This window comes from Bos indicus x Bos taurus, chromosome 15 (assembly GCF_003369695.1).
Source record: "Bos indicus x Bos taurus breed Angus x Brahman F1 hybrid chromosome 15, Bos_hybrid_MaternalHap_v2.0, whole genome shotgun sequence".
Lineage (NCBI taxonomy): Eukaryota > Metazoa > Chordata > Mammalia > Artiodactyla > Bovidae > Bos > Bos indicus x Bos taurus.
Window position 1 is genome coordinate 40,274,825 of NC_040090.1, and position 19,228 is coordinate 40,294,052.

At 38.1% G+C, this 19,228-nt stretch overlaps 1 protein-coding gene across 7 annotated transcripts in view; it reads right to left on the reverse strand.

The window, feature by feature from the left end:
* Positions 1–19,228, reverse strand: part of STK33 (serine/threonine kinase 33) — a 193,103-nt gene that overhangs the window by 131,689 nt on the left and 42,186 nt on the right. Inside the window, exon 1 of one of the 7 annotated variants that reach the window (XM_027563208.1) lies at positions 2,039–2,136. The exons of the other annotated variants lie outside the window; for them this stretch is intronic. The gene's annotated coding sequence lies outside the window, so the exon portion shown is untranslated. Of the gene's footprint in view, positions 1–2,038; positions 2,137–19,228 lie in introns of those variants that run through there. 7 annotated transcript variants of the gene reach the window in all.

Here is a 19,228-nt window from a genome sequence, read left to right on the forward strand (position 1 = left end):
ACTGACCTAATGGGGTTCTTCCCCTAATCCCTGGTTGCTGTTGTTTGGTCACTAAATCTTTTCCAACTCTTTTGCAGTCCCATGGACCATCGCCCACCAGGCTCCTCTGCCCATGGGATTTCCCAGGGAAGGATACTGGAATGGGTTGCCATTTCCTTTGCCAGGGAATCTTCCCGACCCAGGGATCAAACCCGCATCTCCTGCATTCGCAGGTGGCTTCTTTACCACTGAGCCACCACAATCACTGCATCCCCTAGTAAAAGAGCTTAGATTGTTACCAGGTCACCTTTACTAGATGACACAGAGCTTGTGACACAATTTTAATACCTCACTCTTAAACAGGAAAACATAGTTAGACATTTTATGAAAGTCTCAAGTGTGAAAGAGAACAAACAAGTGGGGGGAAAGGATCTCAGAGGAAAAAGAGAGAAGGCCAGTAGCAAAATTATACCACATATATAAAAATAGCCTCTGAGAGTTAAAAGATATCATATCCATAAAATAAGAAGCCACAATAAAAGAATATTCAGAAACCAGAGGGAGTCCTGAAAAATCTAAAAAAGTTTTTTAAAAAATTAAATAAAGGAGTTAGAAGATAAATTTGGGAAATATCTTAGAAAACAGACCAAAATGACAAAAAGGTGGAAATGACAGTGAATAGATGGAAAAATTAAGGATCAGCCCAGGAGATCCAACATGTGAATAACGAGAGTTCAAGCAAAAAATATAGAAAATAAAAGAGAAGCAATTATCGAAGAAATAATACAAATAAACTTTCATAGGAGTAAAGAATTTCCAAATTGAAAGAGCCCACAGATTTCACAGCAAAATTAATGAAAAATTATCCACATTGACCATTATGAAATTTCAGAACACCGAGAATAAAGAGAAGAAAGATCTGTAAGGTGCCTTCACCATGAACAGGGGGACCGATGAACATTAATCCCACTAAAAGTGGGACCAGCAGACACCATGTGTCTGATGATGTAATGCGAAGCTTATGACGTGAAACAATAGGAAATACACAACACCACTTATGAAGTATTATTGTTTAATAGTTGAACTAGAACTTAGTCAAACAAATCTAACTACTAGAGAGCTTTTTATTTAAATTGTATTTTTGAGTACTAAAATTTCATTTGAATACTAAAATTTCACTTGGTTATTACTCTTCATATCTTCTATTTCCATGCTGAGATGTTCTGTCAAGGGAAATATTAAGGGTGGACTTTGTCATTTTAGCACTCATAAGGTATATTTTTATATATTACTTTGTTATCACTAACTAAAGACAAAACGCCAATTGCAAGAATTTTTCTGGAAAAACAATATAGTTCGAGAATATAGGCAATTTCCCATTAATTTTGCAGAGTAACCCAAACTAACAAGATGTGTCCTGCACTGATGTCTGGTGCTCAGCAAATGCTTAATGAATGAATGGATGGACACACATGTATGCACGTCTCTACAGAGGCTGAAAGAGAAGCAGAGTGCCTACTCCTTTTAAAAGGTCCTAAAGAGGGGAGAAATCTAAAGCTTTACTTTCCTAACAGAATAGCCCTAAAAGTCAGGGTCAGGAACTGCTTCAGGAGATAAATATAGAACAATGAACCACTACTGTCTGGCCAATTAACCGTTCTCACAAGAGTAAAAGTATATAAAAGCTAAGAGGAATGTTTCCAAACATACCCCTGATATAAACTGGTATGATTAAGTTTGAGTTGTCCAGAATCTGTTCTCCCTTTGATGTTCAGCCATATCCAAGAAGTGTCAGGTCTAGCCAGAGGATTTCACTCCTGAATGATATGGCGAGTTCACAGAAAAGGCATTCTTATACTGTATATCAAGCTCAATCCTCCAGGGGCTTGATGACAATCTCTGGACACTGTGCTGCATCTCACAAGTTGTTCTTTCAGTGGAGGCAATGGATCTCTCTGTCCTGATCTGATGAGGATATGAATAATCTTTTGGGAGACAGTGCATCAGTGAACAGGTGGACTAAGACTGCTGACCAACAAAGTAGAGATTAAAAACTCACCTGGAGACTCACCAAACCACTCTCTCAGCAAAAATAGGTTGTGTGCTTAGTCACTCAGTCGCATCCGACTCTGTGACCCCATGGACTGTGGCCTGGCAGGCTCCTTTGTCCATGGGGATTCTCCAGGCAAGAATACCGGAGTGGGTTGCCATTTCCTTCTCCAAAAACAGGTTACATTCTGCCAAAAGGCAAGGATATTTTCACTTTTAGCCTAAGCAATGGAGAACTCATAAAACATCAATACTAATAAGGGCAAACTACCCTCGTTTTGGATTACAACAGGACAGCAAAAGATTTAAAGAAACTACCTGCAATTGCTTTTTTATGCTAAAGAATGCTCCCTAGCAACTCATGCAATAATTACCTGGCATTAATATAGTCAGGTGATTTATCTGGCATTTAACTAACATGAATATGTGTAAAAGAACTTGGAGAGGGTACCATATCCCTTTAATAGCTAACTCATAATTTAGGTAATACACAGAGGTTAATATAAAATTTAAGCTATAAATTAATAAAGAATATTTGATAAATCATCCTTCAGTGGAGCCATAAACTAAAGATTATATGATCAATTTAGATTCTAAACAACATTTTACAATGGAAAATAGACAAAGCAATTAAGAGTCCCTAAGGAATTCAATTCAGTTTAATACCTTTAAGTTAGGAATTGGATTAAATTATTGGGTTAGTGAAAAAGTTCATTGGGTTTTTCTATAACATGTTAAGAAAAAACCCAAATGAGCTTTTTGGCCAACCCAATATATCAATTACTTGAGACAATGTGTACATTTTTCAATGAGCATATATTTAAAAACTGACAATTTGCTAATGAAAGAACAGAGGCTTTTCATTTAGCCTTTTCCATATAGGGTTTTTTTGGTAAATAGTTCTCAGTTTCTTGACTTGGTAGTGTAACACAATTTTACATTTCCTGCTTTATCTGCTGAAGCAAGATAACTCAGTAGCTAGATTTTCATTTCACCCAGAGCATAGTTTTATACAAAGTAAATTTCCTAACTTCAGAGAACGTAACAACTATTCCCAATGAGAAACTCTTTAGGCAATGCCAGGAATCAGCCCCATGTAAAATTCTGCTCAAGTACAGTGTGAACAACTTACTAAATAGCTTTTTTCACAAATTTCAATGTGTTAGATATGTTCATGCATATCCTTCTATCATTATATATTCTGAAATAAAAATATATATATAATGATACACAGTCCTAAGTCAGTTGCTATTTTACTTTTCAATTGTTTCAAATGTTTCACAACTTAAGTCTGTGATATTACAAGCCCCTCCAGAAGACTTAAACAATATTAAAATACTGCTTTCAATTTAAAGGGCAAAATATCTGGAAAATTAAGGTCACAATGTTAGAGAGTCTAATGGAGTATGGATTTCTGCTTGAAGTACTTCAACCAGAAACCTCAGCAATCTTAAATCTGTCTCTCCTGGATATAATAAGTTTTAAAGCTTTGAATGAATTTTCAGAATATGTTTCATATCTCTCATAACTTCAGAAAAGGATGCTGCAGAGAAGCAAAGAGAACAGTTTCTACAATAATGGAATTTTTATGCAGCACCAATAAGTTACAGAGCCTTTAAAACAAAAGATGAATAGGATCATTCTTAAAAGGAGGAAAAAATAACAAGCATTTAGGTTTCTTTGTAAGAATTTGCTCTTAGGTACAAAGTGTTTTTTAAAAGATCAAGAAATAGATTATTTTATCCCAGATGTCATAAATGCTATCAAATTATGATTAAATCAACAGTTAATATTAAAATATAAGGTATTTCTGTTATTTCTATAGCTAATATGCCTAGTTTCATATCCCATTATAAAACCTAAGTCATTTTTCCCGATAGGGCACTACCCAGGATATACTGAAAGACCAAATCACATGGAACATGTACAACTTTTGAAATAGGGAAACAACACAAAATAAAGTTCAAAAAATTTGCTTTTAAAATGTTCATTTAAAATAGTGGTTCTCAATCACTGGTAATTTCGTCTTCCAGAGAACACTTAGCAATGTATGGGGACATTTTCAAATGTCACAACCAAGGGAGTGCTACTGGCATCTAAAGGTTAAAAGCCAAGGATGCTGCTGAACATCCACAATGCAAGAGAGGCCCACTACAAAGACTTATCCAACCCAAAACCACAGTAGTGCTAAGGCTGAGAAACCTTGATCTAAAGCAACACCAAGCACACAATCAGATGTGCTTGAACAATGAAGAAATACTTGTTGAATGAAAGAATGAACCTTAATAAGTAAAATCACTTCATCTGCACTTTTTATAGCTTCTTGTTATCTCTATCAACCTGATTGTGCCTAATACAGGCTCTATTTCTATCCTCAAGATCTTTAGCTACTCATTCATCTTATTCCCCTATGGTATCAAGTATGACCAAATGAAACCATGTGTCTGTCAAGGATCTCGCCCTATGATATGGTTCCAAGGGAATCCAAAAGAGGAACACTATATTGACCATTTAATTGTCATTCAAATTAGCAAATGAAAATACCTTCAAATGCCTTCAGTTATTAAGAGCTCAAGAATATATAGTTTTTAACTATGGGAGTTAAAACACTATTACTTTATTTGGCCATATTTGTTGATAAATCAGTGTTAAGACTAAATAATTAAAATAAATAGTCTTTAGCAAATACATCATGTGAACAATGTAACAAGGAAAGGTTAAAAGGCCCGCATGATCTTCTTAAATAGTAATGCACAATTTCCAGGTCAAAACAATCTTCAAGAAATTTGGGGGGACTTCCTTGGTGGTTCAGTGGTTAAGAATCTGCCTTCCAACACAGGGGACACAGGTTCAATCTCTGGTCAGGGAACTAAGGTCCCAAGTACTGTGCAGCAACTGAGCCCATGCACCACATCTACTGAGCCCACCCCACAATGAGAGAGAAGCCGTGCAACTCAACAAGGTTCCACAGGCCACAACTAAGACCTGATGCAGCCAAATTAAGGAAAAAATATTTTTTTAAAAAAGAAAGAAAATCATTTTTAAACTCTAGGGTCCCTAATTTAATATGAAAACTGCATCCAGAGAGGAAATTAGATTTTTCTACTTTTTAAATCCAGATTTATGTCTCCTTAATCACTATCTATTTAGAGATTTCTTAAATTAACAAATACCTAGAATCATGATTGCCCCTGAAAGGAATTACAAATATTTTATTTTTTACTTATAACTTAAAAGATTTTATTTGTTTTACTATTAATATTTATACAGTAATTTTAAAAGAAAAGTAAATCACATAGTCAAAGAGAAAGAACCTCTGATAAACTCATCAATTTACAGAGAATCATATATTATTCAAGGGTTAAATTTTAAGAACAATAGCGTTAATCATAAAGATATGAAATTTCTAAATCATTTGTTTTTAAAGAATCTGCTGTTAATATAAAGGGGAACGTGAATAAAACTGAAAAAGACTGACAAAGAGATGCTTCTAGCCAAAACAGTAATGTTAAATGAATTACAAATACTAAATAAATCATAGATACTTACACATTATTCTGCAACTATACTTTGTTTTACTTGTCCTTGGAGAGAAATGTTTCTATCAGAAATCTTGCATATTTAAATATTGCCTTAGATAATGTTCTTTCAATATAAAAAATAAGCTAAGAATTACATCAGCTAAAGCCATGGCATGGTCCTATAGTCATAGATTGAAGAGTAATCTAAAAGCTGTTCAAATGTTTATTCAGGCAGAAATAAAGGGCACCGCTTCTCAAAGAGAAATGGGTTTTAATAAAAACTTATAAAGTTGTCCACCAGAGGTATAGGTCCAGATGCACCAATGAATAAGGAAATTCTGTGTGGGATTGTTCCAAACTCATTTGAAGTCACATGTACTTGGAAAACCCAAAACAATCAAAATAAGTACATTATCTAGACATGCTTTCAAATCTATTTCTCCCCGCTGGGTATCAACAACCGGAGAGGGCTGATTTGTTCTTTTCGTCTTTTTTACAGCTAAACGAGCATGCAAACCTTCAAAAGAGAGGTAAAAATGGAAATGACAGAACCATTTATGAATCTAAAATAATCTCTGTGAATCAGTGTCAGTGAAATGGGCAAAAAGACATACAAACATCCCAAGTGAGTAGTAGCTCTGTAAGAAAATGAGAATTTAGGATGAGCAACATTACAAAAGATATTTTTGTATATTAATCCCTTGATGCATTTTGTTAGAGGCCACTAACAACTTTCTATAAGCAATCTAGCAACCAACAATTAACTTTTAAATCCCTTCCAAAATTTTTTTGTTTAGACCCTACCATATGCAAGAGATTATGTTAGGCACAGTGAGAAAAGCAAAGACTCATCCTTCACAAACTCTGGCCTCAAGAAGCTTACAGGTCTAGTGGGGAAGACATGACTAGAAATAACTTCAAAACAAAATAAGAAGAGTAAAGAGCTTAAAGAGCAGTAAAAATAATGTATCATAAGAAGTCAGAGGGCTTCCCAGGTGGCACTAGTGGTAAAGAACCCACTTGCCAATGGAGGAGATAGAAGAGATCCGAGTTTGATCCCTGGGGTCAGGAAGATCCCCTCAGGGAGGGCATGGCAACCCACTCCAGTATTCTTGCCTGGAGAATCTCATGGACAGAGGAGCCTGGGAGGCTACAGTCCAACGGGTCACATAGAGTCAGACACGACTGAAGCAACTTAGCACGTGTGCATGCAAGAAGTCAGAAGAGGATTTCACCCACGGTCCAGTAAAGACTCCACTTTCTAATGCAGGGGGTGTGGGTTCAGTCTCTGGTTGTGGAACTAAGATCCCACATACTGGAGGGCGCAGCCAAAATAAGTAAAATAAATGAATATTTTATATCATAAGAATTAATGAATGAAATATAGTCATTAAAATAAATGAATAAATAAAACGTGTTTTTTGTCTTTTTAAAAAGTGACTTTCAGCTGGGCTGATCAGAGAAGAACATTGAGATTAAGTGGGGATATCTGTGATGGGCCTGGAAATACATATGTGATTTGGACAATCTCAGGAGGTAAACATAAGGGAAAAGAAACAATACAAGTGAAGGTGGACCTATGAGAAAGCATCCATGGCTCATCCAGAAATTCTACTGGCTAACAGAGAGTACTGAAGAAAGAGAAGTAATTAAAGATGAAGTAGGACACTAAGACCAGGACCAGTGTGGAAGGGCTGAAAAGCGTGGACTTTGTTGGGTAACTGGGGAGCTGGTAAAGGTTTCTGAGCAGGAAAAAGCATCATCAAAATTGTGCTTTAGAAAAATCAATCTAGCTGTAATTGAAGTAACTGAACATCAATCAAAGGCAGATGATATAGCACAGTGAATATAATGTAAGCCTGCAGGAATTCAGGAATTCATTTATAAAAATGTAATTTATATGCATCTTTTCAGTAACACAGCTCTATAAACTGTCTTGCTCATAGACTAGTACCTAATTATATAAGCATCTAAAAAGGTCATAAGTACTATAAAATGATATCACAAAACCTCTTGCCTCTGCCTGGAAATCCTTCCACCCCCTTTCCCTTCCGGTAAACTCCTTATCCTGTAGGTCTAAGTTTAAATGTCACTTCCTCAGAAAGGCCTTTTTTAATCACTTATCCAAATTAGGTCTACCTGTTTTTTTTCCTTTCAAAAGAATATATACTTTTTCTTCACAGCATTTATCACAATTTATAATTATATGTTTTGGTCAATAATTTGATTAAAATCTCTCTCTCCCACTAGATTGTGAGAGGAAGGTCATTACTATTTTTGTTCATCATCACATTCTCCAGAGCCTAAAACAGTACAATACAGGGTAAGTAAAGTGAAAGTCACTCAGTTGTGTCTAACCCTTTGCAACCTCATGGACCATACAGTCCATGGAATTCTCCAGACCAAAATATTGGAGTAGGTAGCCTTTCCCTTCTCCAGGGAATTTTCCCAACCCAGGGATCAAACCCAGGTCTCCCTCATTGCAGGCAGATTCTTTACCAGCTGAGCCACAAGGGAAGCCCAAGAATACTAGAATGGGTAGCCTATCCCTTTTCCAGTGGACCTTCCTGACCCAGGAATTGAACCAGGGTCTCCTGCATTGCCGGTGGATTCTTTACCAACTGAGCTATCAGGGACAACACAGGGTAGGTGCCTGATAAACATGTGGTCTGTGAAGAATGAATGAATGAAGAGGAGAAGAACAGGTTTTTAGGCCACCACTATAATGCCCCTCTCTGCTAAATGTGCTATTGGTAAAAAATACTTTCTTCCAAAGGGAAAATTTAAAGAAATCTTAAATTTCAACTTAGAACAAGGCCAAATTCCTCTCTTCTAAAATCAGAATAAAATGTCTTCTAGAATCATAATAAAAGTCTATACTTCTTACACAGAAAATCTTAAATCAAATATTCCAGCCAGAATATACATTTCTATTCCTCATATTTTTATGAGAAAATTCATAAAGCAACTACTAAATAACTAGAATAAGGAATGGAATCTGAGTACAGAGTAAACATTATGAGTCAGTTGTAAATAGGTGATTATATACTCGTAGTACCTCCTTGATCTATGCATGCCATGTTAGAGCCTCAAAAAGAACTTCAGCATTCAACAGGAAATGTTTTATGTTAACCTAAATCATCATTGGAGTAGACAAAACCCTCAAAGAAAGATGACTAAATTTCTTCACAAACAATTCATTTCCACATAATAAATACAGGGCTTTAAATCACATCCTATTTATACTTTTGACCTCCAGGCCACAAACATGGTACAATGTTTCATTCATATAATAATACATTCATAGGAGATTAGCAAGGATCTTACTCAGTCATTAAAAACAACAAAATAATGTCATTTGCAGCAACATGGGTGGGACCTAGGAGCTTCCCTGGTGGCTCAGTGGCAAAGAATCCACCTGCCGTGCAGGAGACACAGGCTCAATCCTTGGGTTGAGAAGATCCTCTGGAGGAGGACATGGCAACACACGCCAGGATTCTTGCCTGGAGAGTCTCATGGACAGAGGAGCCTGCAGGGCTACAGTCCATAGGTCGCAAGAGTCGGACACAACTGAAGTGACTTAGCACACACGTACTGATGGATTTAGAGATTGTCACGCTGAGTGAAATAAGTCAGACAGAGAAGGAGAAATATCATATGGCATCCCTTATATGTAGAATCTAAAAAAGAAATTATACAAATGAACTTATTTATAAAACAGAAATAGGCTCACAGATTTAGAGTATGAACTTATGGTTCTCAGTGGGGAAGAATGGAGGTTAAGGGATGGGAAGTTTGGGATGGACATGTACACACTGTTTAAAACGGATAACCAATAAGGACTGTATAGCACAGAGAACTCTGTTTAATGTCATGTGGCAAACTGGATGGAAGGGGAGTTGGGGGAGAATGGTATATATATGGCTGGATCCCTCTGCTGTCCACCTGAAACTATCACAACACGGTTAACTGGCTACACTTCAACATAAAATAAAAAGTTTAAAAGAAAAAAAAAGATTAGCAACGTAACGAACTTTGAAAAGTCCAAAGGAGTTCAACATGTGGCATTTAGGACCTTATGACCAGATGCAGCCCTCATAAAAATTTAGAAAAATCACCTAATTCACCAGTATACCTGTACTAAGAAGGCCTAACCACCAGTAAGGAACTAAAGAAGTTGGCTGAACTCGAAATGCTGAGCTAACTTGGTAGACCAGAGTACCTAGAACAAAGGGAAAACACGATTTTCATCATTCATTTGGAGGTCCTTGTGCAGCCCACTCCAGTGTTCTTGCCTGGAGAATCCCAGGGACGGGGGAGCCTGGTGGGCTGCCGTCTATGGGGTCGCACAGAGTCGGACACGACTGAAGTGACTTAGCAGCAGCAGCAGCAGCAGCAGCAGCAGTGCAACTAAATTCTGCAAACCAGATGCACTACAGAAACTGAAAATGAAAAGATCAACATAGATTTGTGCAAGGAGGTAGTTCGTTTTGCTATAAAGAGATATCTGCATTCTCAAAAAAACCAGTACACTGTAAAAATAGCACAATAGAACACATATGCTTTATGAAAAAATGCAGTTAGGGACACAACGTTCAAAAATTCTGGGGAACACATGTACACCCATGGTGGATGCTTGTTGATGTATGGCAAAACCAATACAATATTGTAAAGTAAAAAAGTAATAATAATAAAAAAATAAAAAATAATTTAAAAAGCATCATTATAAAAAAAATTTTTTGTCAAAGACACACACACAAAATATAGGAATCCAATACAACTGGTAGCACAGTTTCACGCATATTAAATGGTTAGGAAAATACATAAATATTGTACTTTATCTTGAAAAAGACCTGAAGCTTGTTTATGGATGTGAGTGCTTGAAAGGTTGTAGCTTGTGAATTAATTGTTAAGTGACAGAAATAAGGTTATCTGAAATTGCAGTGTCCAACTCTTTGCGACCCCATGCCCACCAGGTTCCTCTGTCCATGGAATTCTCCAGGCAAGAATACTGGAGTGGGTACCATTCCCTTCTCCAGGGGATCTTCCTAGGTATCTTGCATTGCAAGCAGATTCTTTACTGTCTGAGCCACCAGGGAAGCCCAAATTGCTTCCTAATATATAATAAACATGCTGAAATAAATTCTCAAGTTTTAATAGCAGAACTGACTGTATGGGTATTTAGAATCAAACAACCAGTGCCAACTGGATACTGCAATCATTTCTCATTGCTCAAATGTCTTGAGTTCACAAGACTTTGACGAATCACAGACTCTCTAATAGGAAAAAAGTCACAATTCCTAAATAGATTTGTGTAAGTCACATGGCCAAACTCTGGAAATATTGGAGCCTGCTAGGCTCCACGAAAGTACAGTCTTCTTCATAAAACCATTGCCTTTAAAGCAATAAGTATATAGTGACATAAAATCTAAATATTACTGGTAAACATAACATTTGATCAAATCTAGTTTTTACGTAGAAATTAGGATCATCTTGTCCTGTCAGAGTCCCTTGGACTGCAAGGAGATCCCACCAGTCCATTCTGAAGGAGATCAGCCCTGGGATTTCTTTGGAAGGAATGATGCTAAAGCTGAAACTCCAGTACTTTGGCCACCTCACGCGAAGAATTGACTCATTGGAAAAGACTCTGATGCTGGGAGGGATTGGCGGCAGGAGGAGAAGGGGACAACAGAGGATGAGATGGCTGGATGGCATCACCGACTCAATGGACGTGAGTCTCAGTTAACTCCAGAAGTTGGTGATGGACAGGGAGGCCTGGCGATTCATGGGGTCACAAAGAGTCGGATGCGACTGAGGGATTGAACTGAACTGAACTGTCTTGTCATCTTCACTATCATCATTAGCACACCTTCTCACATTTTCTCTTCACCCTCAGCAGTCACTACTATGATAACCAAGGCAACGAAGCCAACACACTGGCATACCTGAACTCGTACATCTTTCCAATAGCACTGCTCTTGTCCTTGGCGCTAGGCTGGCATCATAACAATGGTCACATAGTGAAAAGAGCGTCTGTTAACAGATCCCATTTCACCTGTTTTTATTTAGGAAAATTCAACCTCCAGGAGAAATGTCTGAGCCTCTATTTACAGTATTTATCGAGCATTATTTATTCCACAGGCTTGTAGGCATCAAGAGCACTCAGGTCGGTGCTTTATAAAAAATAGGGGCTTCTTTATTTTCATTGAATGAATGTTAGTTGAACTTAACTTGATTCGTTTTGCTATTTATCCAAAATAATTTCAGTACCAAAATACTAAATTCCATTTTCAAAAGCAACACAGTCAGCAGTCACCACTAGTCAAAGATTATTTTTAATTGTTTTTAATGACTATGAAATTAGAAGACGACCGCTGTAAAAAAGTTTGGAAGACTTGAGTCTTGAGGGTACTAGGTCTTGATAGGATCCTAACAGCACCTCGATCCCTCACCTCAAGAGAGAACTAATTTTAATGGCTCTCATGTAGTATTCTAGAAGTTTTCTACACATATATGTAAGAATATATTACGCATTATCTTTAGTAAATAAGATCATACTATATCCTCATACTGGCTTCCCGGGTGGTGCCAGTGATAAAGAACCCTCCTGCCAGTGCCGGAGACGCAAGAGACGCAGCTTCAATCCCTGGGTTGAGAAAATCCCCTGGAGGAGGGAATGGCAACCCATTCCAGTAGTTTTACCTGCAGAATCCCACGGACAGAGGAGCCTGGAGGGCTACTGTCCATAGGGTCGAAAAGAGGTGGATACAACGGAAGGGACTTAGCACACACACACATGTATTCTAAGTTACTTTTTCCCCTAAATTTATAGCGCAGTCATTTTTCATTGTCAATAATATATTCATACAGCCTTTGTTTTAGTGACTATGTAATATTCCAAGGTATATAAGCACCTTAAAATATTTAATAAACTGATATCAATAGTTAAGAAAATTGCTCTCAAATTGTTTCTATTATAAGCAGTGCAATAAAAAACATCCTATTACATATATCTTTGTACCTTAGAATAAATATATTTGTAGAATGTATTCTTAGAAGTAGCACTGCAGAGGTAAAATATATGAATATTTATAATTTTGACAAATGCCAAATAGTCTTCAAGAAAGGATATGAGAATGCCTATTTCATTACATCCTTTTCACCATTAGAAATTTCCAAGTTTTTCATCTTTGTCAAATTGATAAATGAAAAATGGCATCCCAATCTCATTTTACCTCTTTAATTATAAGTGAAACTAAGTAACTTTTCAAATTTTTAATATTTGTATTTTTCTATAAAGTCATATGATTGTCCATTTTTATACTGGGTTGCTCATATTTTCTTGTTGACTTATCAGTGATCCCTGAATATTACCAACATCAATCCTTCTTCTGTCAAATATTTTACAATTCTTCTTCCCCACTTGAGTGTTTGTTCATTGATTCTTATCATGGTGATTTTGCTATGCAAAGGCCCTTGTTTTTTATGAAGTCAAATTATTAATCTTTACCTCAATAGTCTCTGGGTTTAGAGTTATACTTAGGAAGACCTTCTCTGCCCTAAGATTATAAAACTGCTTGCCCAAGTTTTCTCCTTAAAATAATAACAAGTAATTTTTCCTGAATGCTTACTCAGAGCCAAGCACTATTCTAAGCACTTTGTATATATTATTGCACTTAATCCTCACAACAAGCTTAGTAGGTGGGTAATGTTATTATCGCCATGATACAGATGAAGCTTCTGTGACGATGGATAAGGTTTAAACTTATCTGAGGTTACACAGCTGGTATGTAGCAGTGCCAAGATTTCAACTCAGACCAGGAAATTTATCAACTTTAAGCTTTAACTACTCATTTTCTCTGACTCTTAGTGACTCCACTAAGAAAAACAAGCAGTTCACATACTTACACATACCTTTACCTCTTGTTTCTTCCCTATCTTATATTTATTACATAATTCCTTTTTCATTATTAATTGTACAGTCTTTACATTTCTTCTGTTGCAGTTACTCATATTTTAGTTCCATACGTAAATGGATTCCACATACTCTGGGAGTCCTTTAATAGATCTGTTTCTCCACTCCCAAATTCTTTATCTTTATTTATCACTGAGCAGACTAATTTTATTCGTGAGCCAGTTTGGGGGGAACTAGATCCTTGAATGTTTGCGAATATCATTTGCTACCTTTATACGTAAATCACTGCTTGACTAGGCATCAGGTCTGCCCACATACAGAGACACTGCTCCACTGCCTCCTGGCTTTGAGTGTTACCACAATACCTGAGCTTCCCTGGTGGGGCAGTCAGTAAAGAATCCACCTGTAATGCAGGAGACTGACTACAACGCAGGAGAACCCGGTTTGATCCCTGGGTTGGGAAGATCCCCTCAAGAAGGAAATGGCAACCCACTCCAGTCTTCTTGCCTGGGAAATCCCATAGACAGCCACAGAGCCTAGTGGGCTACAGAGGAGCCTAGTGAGCTTCAGTCCATGGGGTTGTACAGTCTGACAAGACTCAATGACTAAACCACCAACCACCACCACCCTGATACCTGAGGCCAGTCTGATTCTCCCCCTTTTAGGTAACTTTTTTTTTCTGCCTGGAAGCCTGTAAGAGCCTTTTCTCAGTCTTGAAGTATACTAACTTTGCTATTATCTGCTTACTTGGTATTGACTGTCCTGTCTCAGTTTTTCCCTTTTGATCTATAGATTACAAATTTCCTTCATCTCTGAAGGCCTTTTCCATTATATACCTAAATAGTTTCTATCCATTTGTCCTGCTCTCTTTATTAGGCACACCAATAATGCCTATGTTGGATCCTCTCTGCCTGTCTTTATTGTCTATAGTATATTAGATAGAACTTTTAGTTGTACATCTACAGCAGAAGGTAAACTTGAACTAGCCTGGACAAAAGGAATGTATTGAAAAGACTCTAGAATACCTCACATAAGTCCAGGAAATGCACAAAGAGCAGCTGGCCCTCAGGGATAACTGGAACCACAGACATGAACACCACCACTGCCAGGACTTGATCTCAACCAGCAATGTTTCCCTCGTCTTTTATTTTTTCTTCTATGTGTTGTCTTGGTTCTTCCCACCACAGGGAGACCAGCTTCCTTCCCAAGGCAGGAAACACAGCAGCCAGCAGCCGAAGTCTCACATCCCATGATTCTCACTGCTAGTGAGTGACTGCCTTGCTTTCCTTAATTCCATTGTTAAAAATCCTACGTTCCCTTCAAATTAATACATATGTATTTTTCTAGAATTTCTGTTTCCCAAAATAATCCTGAATCTGAAATGTATGCTTAGAGCAAAGAAGTTTAGCCAACTTTGGTTTGCTAATTCATTACCTACTCATTTCTGTTCATTTGTTTTGGTCAACATTCTACAAAACTCATTGTCATTTCTTCCTCTCCACTTCATTATAGGTTAGAAGTCCAGTATAAAATGATTCTGTTCCCATAGCCTTATTTCTCCCTCTGTTCTAAGATATGGAACCGGCTCCCTTGGGGATTTTGCAATTTTTCACATGGCCTGCCCCAGTGTGTAAACCTCAAAGGATGAGGCACTCAGGGTCTTCCACTTTGAGTGAAATTTGTGCTGTTTACAATCTAGAGAGGTGTGTATCAAGTCTTAGCATCTTCCCTTGATTTTGTTCATATTTCACTAAACTTCTTAGATACCAGTCCATAACTTAGAACTGAGTCCTTTCCTGGTTTCATTGACTTTTTGTCTTTGCTTTTCATTCTAATTATTGAGTTTTAATTAGTTTAATGATAAAGACTGGTTAACATGCCTTTCAGAGAAGGCAATGGCACCCCACTCCAGTACCTTTGCCTGGAAAATCCCATGGATGGAGGAGCCTGGTAGTCTGTAGTTCATGGGGTCGCGAAGAGTCGGACATGACTGAGCGACTTCACTTTCACGCATTGGAGAAGGAAATGGCAACCCACTCCAGTGTTCTTGGCTGGAGAATCCCAGGGACAAAGGAGCCTGGTGGGCTGCCATCTATGGGGTCACACAGAGTCAGACATGACTGAAGCGACTTAGCAGCAGCAGCAATAGCAACATGCCTTTTCTTTTCTAAAATCTTCTGAATTTTTAGAAATAATAGTTACTATTAAAATTCTACTTTGAAAATCTTACAGTCCATTCACTCAACAAACATGCATAGAATGTTAACTATATGCAAGGCACTTTGAGAGGCACTAAAGATACTCAATGAAGAAAGCAGAAATAGTTCCAACTCTCTTGGAGCTTATATTACAATGACGAAGACAAACATCTAAACAAATAATCACAAGGATAACAGATCAATAAATGAGTAAAAAGGTAGTTGTGTCAGAGGAAAAATTACATAGAGTACCCAAGAGGTATAGATTAAGCTATCTAGCTAGTCCCTTTCAGTATGAGGAGAGTCAAACGTCTCCTTGAAGCTTATTTATTTATTTTGTGACATCACCTAAGTTGCCTCCCTCAGACACAGAATGCAAGATAAGGACATACCCCTATCTGGGTATTAGTAGGACCTTTCTTGATGGTCCAGCCTAAAAATAACTACCATTTTTTCTTGGTGAATGCAAAGCTTATTGGCCTTCTGAGATATTTCTTGGGATTCAAAGTTAAGGAAACCTGTTGACATGGCACTTACCAAAGTCTCTGGCAAGAAGGGATGCAAGCAAGTGTTGGTTGCTCAGTCATGTCCAACTCTTTGCAATCCTATGAACTCTGTACATGGGATTCTCCAGGCAATAATACTTTAGTGGGCTGCCATTTCCTTCTCCAGGGATCTTCCTGACCCAGGGATCAAACCGAGGTCTCCTGCATTGCAGGCAGATTCTTTATCATCTGAGCCACCAAGAAAGCCCTGGTGCAAATTTTTTAGCAAAACAAATGCTTGTTACCAAAAAGATACTGGATACGCAGGAGCTGTCTGAGTTGGTGATCTAAACTCATGCAGGCCCAAAGGTTTATGGAGGAAAAGTGACTTTAGCCCAGCCTAGAACCACCATGATACATGGTTATGCTTTGAGGAATAATGGGTATGTGAGTATAAACTAATGATACATAATTCAGCCTGAGTAGGTCATCACAATGCAAAAGACAATCTGCCCCTTTGGGATCAGGGCTTCTGTGATAGCTCAGTTGGTAAAGAATCCACCGGCAATGCAGGAGACCCCAGTTCGATTCCTGGGTCAGGAAGATCCACTGGAGAATGGGTAGGCTACCCACTCCAGTATTCTTAGGCATCCCTTGTGGCTCAGCTGGTAAAGAATTTGCCTGTAATGTGGGAGACCTGGGTTCAATCCCTGGGTTGGGAAGATCCCCTGGATAAGGGAAAGGCTACTCACTCCAGTATTCTGGCCTAAAGAATTCCATGGACTGTCCATGGAATAGTTCATGGATAGTCCATGAGGTTGCAAAGAGTTGGACACAACTGAGTGACTTTCACTTTCAGTTTCACTCTGGGATGTGCAGGGCCATTTTCAACATCAACAGTCTTTTTTGGCAACAGCTATATTATACTTACCAGATTCCAGTCCACCCCCAACCTGATGCATGAACCTCCAGGTTCTGAGATAACACACAGTGAAGGAAGAGTCCTCAAAAGGAAGATATGAACTTTCTGGCAATAAAAGCATGTGGAAAATAATGCAAATTAACTTGATAAAGAGATATGACTATATTGGGATTTCTCTGAAAAGGTGACATTTCAGCAGAGATCTGAAGAACAACAAAGCAGTTATCTTGTTGTAACGGGTGTATTCCAAAAGGAGGATCCAGGAGAAAATTTGGCAGATTGGAGGAAATTAAAGAGAGTCAGTATGCATGGATTACGAAAAAAAAGGGCTATGCTGCTGACAGTCAAAGATGGTAAGGTAGGCAAGGGACCATCTCCTATTGGGCTTTGTAATCTACATTAAATATTTGAGGCTTTATCCCAAGAGCAATGCAAGGTAATAATTAAGCCTCAAGCATGACATGATCGTATCTGTATTTGTAAAATATGACTCTATTTGTAGGGTGTACGAGAACAAGAGTGGAAACAAGTAGGAAAGCCAGCTGGGAAGTTATCTGAGGAAGAGCAGGGGGTGCAGGTGCAAGTGGGCTTATAGATTTGGTTGTAGGGAATTTCCATCAGCTGTCTTCCTCATCTATGGCAGAGCAGGTAGAAGATAGGATTGACTTGGGGACATTCATGGGTTTCAAAGGATGAGTAAAGTCAATCCCAAAAGCCTCTTGGAAGAAAGTGGACACTTTGGCCTTACAGAATTCTAGTAAAGGCTTAAAAGGGAATTCTGGCACTTGTGGATTCAGTGTTACATTATACTGCTGGGTTAAGAATTCTGTATTATTTTGTCAAAATAAATCAAAGTTTTACCCAAGAGATTAAAAGCTATATAAAGAAAAGAACTTTCCATTTGCTTGCCCTTGTATGGCATGTGAATGTTCTCTTCCTGAGTATCACCTTCAAGCAACTTCAGATAAAAAAAGTGAGAGAACTTGGGAAATACTTTTGCAGTTGACCACAGGTAGACCCTGGCTAGACCACAAGAAAAGAGGGCCTTATTAAAAGCATTCTCAGCTGATGGCCTTTTCACCGTTTACCAGTCACTTAGGTCAAAAAACAAAAGATAAATGCTATTCCCCAGGTCTGGTGCCACCATCAACATGGAGGAAATGATGAAAGCCCTAGATTATAGGGGAAATTCAGCAACGGGTGCCTTTGGGAGAAGAAAGCTGACATTCTGTCCTCATCCCTTCAAAAACATATCCCAAGCAGAAAGAGATCTAGGATCAAAGCTATCTTTAAAGGACTAAAAGGTCTCAGAAGCACTGCTGCCTGCAGGTATAAAAATAAAGTGACAGAAGCACACTGACAGACCAAATTAGTGATCCCTAAACTTCCTTTTAGGTTGGCCCACTGCTCTTCCTATTAAGACTCAAGAAAGTCCTTGACAGGGCACCTCCAGGAGTGTCATTTATGAAAAACCAAAGCCACAGAGAGGACACCTAGTAAGATAATTAGTGGATTTTAGGAGAGGGGAAAAAAACAACAAAGTGGTGAGAAGTACAAGGGAAAGATTCACCACCATCTAATCACTGCCGCGTGAAGAATATAGGTCTTTACTGTGATTTACAGGCAAAGGTTAAAAAACTTCACATTTTGAACAAAAATATCCCCATCCCCATCTCCCTGGAAGTGATAACCCTCTACTTTTGTTGTAAGTGGGGTTTACCTGTGGGGTTAATTTCCCATTGGATGTAAGCCTATGAGTATCCCTACACTGCAGGCAACATAAAACTGGAGCAGGAAAAAAAAAAAACAAAACACACCTTCTGCATCAGGAAGCAGAGTTTCATGGTTGGAGTCCCAAACCCCTGGGTTCAAATCCCAGTTCTACTATTTACAAGCTATAAGACTCCAGGCAGGTTACTGAAACTCTCTGAGACTCAGTCACCTTGTTTGTATAAAAGACGATTATAAAGAGAAAATGAGATAACATATGTAAAGTGTCTTAGCACAGTACCCGACACAAAGCGAGTACATGATAGGGGATATGTATTGCTGGAATTAGAAATCATAAATTCTTACATTAATACTCTTGTTCTCTGTTGCCTTTGAAGAAGTCTCTGGTCTTAGATGTAACTTATCTACCTGGAACCCCAATATTCTCT